Consider the following 8,035-nt stretch of genomic DNA (forward strand, 5'->3'; position numbering starts at 1 on the left):
CATCCTAATGGGTGTAAGATAATATCTTGTGGTTTTGATTTGCTTTTCCCTAACGATGAGTGATGGTGAGCATCTTTTCATGTACTTATTGGCCACTTGTATATCTTCTTTGGAGAAATGTGTATTCAAGTCCTTTGCCCTTTTTAAGATTGGGTTATTTGTTTTCTTGTTGTTGAATTGTAGGTGTTCTATATATACTGGATATTAACCCCTTATCAGATATAAAAATAAGACTTTTAAGAACTGCAGAACAGGAAGATGAGAGGAAAGTGCTCCCAGCTTGGGGCAGGAAGCCAGGATCCTGACTTCTTAGCATATTCTTTTGTGCATGAACGGACATCAGCCTTCCCAACCCAGCTTTCCAGAAGTTGCTTGGTGATCCTCAGGGGCAGTGACAAACTAACAACATATATATATATATATATATATATATATTTTTTTTTTTTTTTTTTTTTTTGCGGTACGCGGGCCTCTCACCGCTGTGGCCTCTCCCGTTGCAGAGCACAGGCTCCGGACGCGCAGGCTCAGCGGCCATAGCTCACGGGCCCAGCCGCTCCGCGGCACATGGGATCTTCCCGGACCGGGGCACGAACCCGTGTCCCCTGCATCGGCAGGCGGACTCTCAACCACTGCGCCACCAGAGAAGCCCAACAACATATATTTTAAAGAAATAAGCATTTGAATAAAAGGGGCATCACAGCATGGAGATGTCTTTGTGTATCAGGTCTGTAGAATCAATGACTTTGAGAGATGGAACGGAACTCATAGATTATGTAGCACAACTCTTTTTTTAATCTCAAGAGGTAGAGTGGCTTGCCCATGATCACGTAGCTAACAAATTCAACTCTGAAACCCACGTCTCCTGACTCTTAAACCATTTCTCTGCCCCTGGATGATTTAGTCTCTCTCATGAGATGGGAATCGAAAACGACAGAAAATCAACTGATTTGGCCCATCTCCTCCCTTCCCATCCGCATGTCCTCCCAAAGGCCAGGGAAAGCACCTTTCACTGTCAGTAATCAGAAGCAAAAAAGTTTCTAAATGTAAACAGGTTAGAGAGATGAAGCAGCAAATGCTCTCTCAGTTTAGGAAGGTCAGGACTCTTAGTGCCAAAGTTTATTTGAGCCGGTGTAGGGGATACAAATAACTTTTGTGGGCTATATGTGAGTCTTCAGAACGAGATCAGTCATTGCTGAGTTGAACTGCAGACATTCTTGGGAATGTAAGTCCCAGGTCAGGTGGAAGCATTTTTCTCCCTCACTGCCCCATCTGTTCCTGCTTCCCTTGGCTGAGGTAGCAGAGAGGGGGCAGAGGAGAAAAGCCGGACGTTAGCAGCTGCTGAAGCATAAAGAGACTGACCAAAGAGGGGCCCATCATGCGGGGTCTGCTCGCTGCAGAGAGGCTGATTTGCCCCCCACTGGGCCCCGGGCCCTTGCCATCATGCCAAATGTGGACTTGGGTGCTTGATCTTCTGATTTTTCAAGATACACTGAAAATCCAGCTTTTTATGTAGAATCTCCAAGTTTTAAAACGTGGCAACTAAATTAAGAAGCGAAAATAAAGTCTTGGTGTCAGCTAAACAAAAACTCCTGCCTGCAGGGCCGTGAGGTGGCAGCCTTTGGCTAAACAAACCAGGGCTTGATCCCTTCCGGCCGGCAAGGTCAGGCAGGAGGGGTAGAGTCAGGGGCAGGGAAGTGCTGGGGTCGGGGGGGAGGAGGTGGACCCCGGGACCACGGAGCTCCATCTGAGGGCCTAGAGAGGTCTACACGGGCTGTCCCACTGGCCCCAACCTGCCCCGAGGCCTAGGGGTGCTTCTTGGGTGTAGTGAGGGCACAGCGAGATAAGAACAGGAGCATCTCCCCTCGCCCATCCCCACTTTTGACTTGGGAGCTCTCATCTGAACTCTTCAGCAGCAGCATCAGTTTTCAGCCAGAGCTGCTATTGTACCCCTTACACACGCACACACACACACACACACACAGACAATTTCCAGCTGGTGTTTGGAAACGTCTAAAAGGGTATTTTGGGTTGTCACAATGACTGGGGCGCTACTGTCACTTAGGGTCTGGGGCTAGGGATGTAAGCCTCCTGCAGTGTGAGGGGCAGGTCAGTGTAGAATTGTCCCAAACAAGAGACCCATAACTCCCAAAGGAAAGTCTGACCCTCTCAGGGGTGGTCAGTTTGGGGCACAGGCCTGTGAAGACCCACACTCTGTGGGCCTGTTGAGGGCAGCCACACACCACACCCAGCACACACCACACCCAGCACACACCACACTCACCACGCACTCCACACCCTCTACACACACCATACACCACACACATTACACACACACCAAGCCCACCACCCCCCTCACACATTGCACCCTCACTGGGTCCTTGGTGCAGAAGCACCCATCCTCCTGGAGAAACAGGAAGGCTCCTTCCCCACTGTATGTTCCCCTGAGGATAGAGTTTTGTAGGTGGAGAGGACTCCATCTGTAAACATGGATGTTGATAGTGCTTTCCACACAGAGCTGTTTGGAAGATTGCCTGGGTCAACCTTCACATCGTGTACTCTTCCTTTCGACCTCCCTGTGGATACTGCGCTCTTCTGGCCTGGCGGAGATGCCCCCGGAGTGTTCAGGGGCACGTCTAATCCTGCAGCAGGCCAGGCTGCTATGCCCTACCGCCGCTATTCTGCCTGCCCAGAGGGGTGTGGCAACGCACACCAGTGGAAATACTGCTGCTCTCGGCTAGTTTGCCTAAAACTAAGATTGTCTATGAACCAAAGAAATAACGTTACTTTTATTTTCACTACTATTTTATTGACATACTGAACAGAAAGTCTTAATACAAAGAAGGAGTATATGTCAGGTTAAACATAAATGGTAGTCACCATGGCTATTAAGTAAACAAATTCACATTAATACATAAGAGTAGGTGCTTCCAAGAAAGAATTATGACACAACCAAAAAAATCCAACCCAGCATAAAGATATTACTCTTTGGAAACTACAGTGTTCTAATGTAGCTAGTTAGAGACCATTTTTAAAAGGACCAAGGTCACAGGTAAGAGTCTCTGTAACTTTGCTGTGTGTTATGGCCACAGGCTACACTTCTAAAATTACCAGTGGATTAAGGTGGACAGACCACCTTAATCCAGGGATTAGTCTTAACACTAATGGTGAGATAGCCCCATAGCATGTCCCCTTGTACGGTAAATAGAAACTACACATCACCATCTACGATGTATTCTGCCAACAATATTGAACTAGATTATAGCTGTAACTTCCAATTTACAGGAAATACAGGACACAGGGGGACAAACTAAATGACACCAGAAGCAAGTAACAAGACAACCTGAAAATGAGACATTCTTGGAGAAAACTGATCTCCTCCTTTCAACAAGTTAGTGACAAGAAAGAAATTAAAATAGATTTAAGAGGCATAGCACTATGGATTGAATCCTACTGTAGACAAGCTATCTCTTAATTTAGGCTATTCTTGAGATAGTTGGGGAAACTTGAATATGGAGTTATTGATTCTTCTAAGTGTGATCATAGTATTTTAGAATTCTTTTAACGTAAGAAAATGGTTCTTTAAGGGGCATACTGAAAATTACACATGCACACACACAGAGCTGGAAATATTGGGTGGAACTGAGCAAGAATACAAATTTGTCCTCATTTTAGACAAATAACCCAATCCAAACTTTGTGATACTGGTTTAATCAACGAACAAATATGATTTAAGCCTTGACCACGTACTCAACTCTCTTAGATGCTGTTGGGGATGTAATGGTGGATATGCTACAGTACAGCTGAGGAAATAAAATTCACAGAACAAAGCAATAGAGAACAATTATGTTCTAAACTACATATATATCAGAGACTGAAAACACCACAGGCTCTCAGAGACGGGGGCTCCGAGGGGGCTGCGTGTTCCGTGAGGACTTCATGAGGAGGGGGTGTGAGCAGGGAGCTGAAGGGTGAGAACAATTGAGGGCAGCTCTCTGTGTGCCCTCACCTGTGTGTGCCCACATGTGTGTGTTCCACACCTGTGTGTGTGCCCGCATGTGCGTCCTGCGCACTCACATGTGGGATGCAAAGTTGTATGCGTCTTCCAATATCCACTGGTTGGAGTTAGCTGGAACATTTTGCCCACAGATTTGTCTTGCTAAACGTTTGAATGTAAAATTGCTTTGCTTTAAAGTTAGGTTTTGTAGTTACTCCTTGGGGTGATCCTGCTATATAAACGTTTATCCTTCCCCACACTTGAGACCGTTATCCCCTCCCGGTCTAGCTGGGACGAGGCTTAAGCTTTGTGCACACATAGAAATGCTTGACCTTTGCTGTATTTGTGTCTGGTCAGAAAGAGGCTTGATGTGGAAAGCGTTTCACGTGGCATTTTTCATAATTTAACAATGAATTCAACTCGAAATACATCTTTCCAAGATTAGTACTGCCATTTACCCAGCAAACTAATGAGCTAAACAAAGTTAAGTAATGAGTTAAGTCAACAGTGTTCTCAATAAAAGGAAGAACACTGATTTGCCCTTTGAGTCCATAATCCCGTCAGGGATTTAAGGCAGGGAATCCTTGATTTTCATCACAGTGTAGTCCAGCAAATCCTGTCCTAAAGCAGCAATAAAGCAGATTATGTTTTCCCAAAGGAACAAAGTTACAGTTACAAGTTGTGTGGTTTAAAATTGTGAAAGTTCCAGTATTTAATCTCTAAAGTACAGAATTTGGGGGCAGGAGAGGTCTTCAAAAGCATAACCTCCGGAGTCATAACCTCTTGCTATTGACAAGGAAACTAAAGCCAGAGAGGACAAGTGACTCACCGAAGACCCCACAGTTCACACAGCTAGGTAATGGCTGGTCTAGAATCCAAGAGTCCTAGTGCCCTGGCTTCTGCTTTGCCATGTTGCCTCCCTTTAAAAATTCAGCAAAATATGCAGAAAAGTAATGACTATGTGGACCATACGAGGAGCCCCATTGTTCCATAATGTGAGCACATAAAAATACAATTCTATAGAACAAAATTTGGTATCTATTGAAAACAAATGCATTGACCACATTAAATATGATTTAAACACCTATAATATATGAATATGATTTCCTTTCTTTTCTTTTTTTTTTGAATTTCTTTTGAGGGTTATTTGAATGGGATAAATTTAAAAAACAGTCCAGGCTATTTGAAAAAATTCTATCATTTCTGTTCACTATGGTTCTGTGCTTTGTTCTAAGAATAGAGCAGATCTGGGTACTTTGTAGGAAAGGAAGCTGCACAAGACAGGAGGGTAATTAAAGGAAGCATTTCCAGGAGGAGGAGTCAAGGGCACAGGGAAGGAGAGACAGGTATGAAGGAGAAGGGCTGGTTGGTGTGAACAGGATGGAGATCTGCCTGGAAGCAGGAAGGGCAGTTTGGAGACTTCAGCAAAGGTCCAGGAGACTGAAACAGCCAGGCGTGAAGAGCCCCACGAGAGTGGATGTGGTCCTCCTGCCATGTCTGACAACACACGTGGATCATTACCTTCAAGACACGCCTCACTTTTTTTTGGCCAATAAATTTGCAATTCTATTCCCAGCAGAATCATCTTTCTAGTCCCCACCCATGTCCAGCACCTACCAGGCTGCAAAGTCAAGATCATTCAGTCCTTAAAATAGACCTCACTCTTCTCATGGTGTGATCCCACTCTGGGTGATTTTTCAGTGTCCATTTGCCATCGACAATTGAACATGTCTATAGGGGTTGGGATTTAGAAAAAAGGTTTAGTATAAGTGACTGGCTGATGTGTTTCCTTCTTCTTATTTTTTTGTCCTCCAAATCCTACTGATATTTCAGAAGAAATGTGAAACGAAAACGAATCCGTAGGAGTACTGGAAAGTTGGCTGAGGTATCTTCATAGACTGGATCGGTGGGGATGGCTGAAATATGTAGGACGGATGAGATCAGATTTATGGAAAAACCTAACAGAGCAGTGGAATTTGTGGTCCCATGCAGGAGAGTTGGGACCACCAAAGAAATTATTTTTTTCTAGCAAACCCCACTATAACCCTAAGATTCTATATGGGGAGATGAGTGAAGGGCGGAGGACAAGCTGCTGTGGTTCTCCACCCTCACAGTGGCTTCTGCAGTCTGTCCCCACTGAGGTGGTCATTCTGACACATGGAGAACTACAGTAGGCACCAGATCAGAGAATTAGGGCAGTGCCCGAGATCACTTACAGCTACTGTGAAGGAAGGGGTGTCCCAAATGTAGAAGATGAACTACATGCACACCCTAGAGAAATGCTTGCTTGGACACTAGACAGTAAAGGAAAGTGACTGAAGCTAGGTTTCCTGTAATTAGAAATGTTTTTCACTGTCAGGAGAGTAAACAATATCAAAACTCACCAAACATTTGAATAAAATGACCACAAAAAGCATCAAAAATCAGCAGAAGAATTAACCACTACAGAAAAATTGTTATTGCAGACAGTAGAAGAAGTCTTTTTTTTTTTAAGACTTTTTTTTTTTTTGGCTGCGTTGGGTCTTCATTGCTGCATGCGGGCTTTCTCTAGTTGCGGTGATGGGGGCTACTCTTCGTTGTGGTGTGCGGTCTCCTCATTGCGCTGGCTTCTCTTGTTGCAGAGCATGGGCTTTAGGTGTGCGGGCTTCAGTAGTTGCAGCACTCGGGCTCAGTAGTTGTGACTCATGGGCTCAGTAGTTGTGGCGCATGGGCTTAGTTGCTCTGCGGCATGTGGGATCTTCCTGGACCAGGGCTCGAACCTGTGTCAGCTGCATTGGCAGGTGGACTCTTAGCCACTGTGCCACCAGGGAAGTCCTTAGAAGGAGACTTTAAAGTAACTATTCCCCTAATATATATTCCAGAGGGTATGACATCCAAAAAGAAGAATTAGAGTTGTTGGAAATCAAATACATGATTTATCCACAGACAAACCAATCCCCCACCTGGGTAGGTGGGCTGAATAGAAGACTAAACAATAACTGAAAAGCAAATTAGTCAGCTGTAACATCAAACTGACAATGGAAAGAGTTAAAGAAATAAGAAGTATGAGAGAAAAGTTAATAAGTTAATAAATATGGAAGACATCTAGGAATATTAAAACCCTTCTGTTAGAAATTTCAAAAAGAAAGGGGAGGGGCTTCCCTGGTGGCGCAGTGGTTGAGAGTCTGCCTGCCGATGCAGGGGACGCGGGTTCGTGCCCCGGTCCGGGAATATCCCACATGCCGTGGAGCGGCTGGGCCCATGAACCATGGCCGCTGAGCCTGCGCGTCCGGAGCCTGTGCTCCGCAACGGGAGAGTCCACAACAGTGAGAGGCCCGTGTACCGCAAAAAAAAAAAAAAAAAAAAAAAAAAAAAGAAAGAAAGGGGAGGAAGAATGGAAGACAGGATATAATGAAAGAGGACAAGAAAATTTGCATGAGTTGAAGAAAGACAGTCACCTCGTGCCAAGACAAGGAGAGAGAAAGTCTTACACTTAGACACATACGGCATACAGGTGACATTTCTAAAGTCCAAAGATGAAGAGAGAAGCTTAAGCTTAAGAAGTTTAAGGAAAAAACAGGAATCTGTAGCAATGAGAATAAGAATCATCCCTCACCATAGTTCTCATCTATAATGGGGGATATTGTAGAATAATGTCTTCAAAGTTCTGAGGGAAAATGATTTTGAACTCAGAATTCCAGGCCCAGCCAACCTATTCTGTGAGGGCAGAATGAACTACAATTGCAGAAATGCAGCAATTCAGAAAGGTTACCACACTCAAAACTTTCTAAAAGAATGGCTTAGAGATGGATTCCTCTGAAATAATGAAATGCATCAGCAAAAGAGAAAAACAGGATAAAAAAAAAATTGGAAAATGTAGGATTAAAAAAAACTGGTAGGGCTTCCCTGGTGACGCAGTGGCTGAGAGTCCGCCTGCCAATGCAGGGGACACGGGTTCGTGCCCCGATCTGGGAAGATCCCACATGCCACGGAGCAGCTGGGCCCGTGAGCCATGGCCGCTGAGCCTGCGCGTCCGGAGCCTGTGCCCCGCAATGGGAGAGG

Source organism: Pseudorca crassidens, chromosome 21, assembly GCF_039906515.1.
Source record: "Pseudorca crassidens isolate mPseCra1 chromosome 21, mPseCra1.hap1, whole genome shotgun sequence".
Taxonomy (NCBI): Eukaryota; Metazoa; Chordata; class Mammalia; order Artiodactyla; family Delphinidae; genus Pseudorca; species Pseudorca crassidens.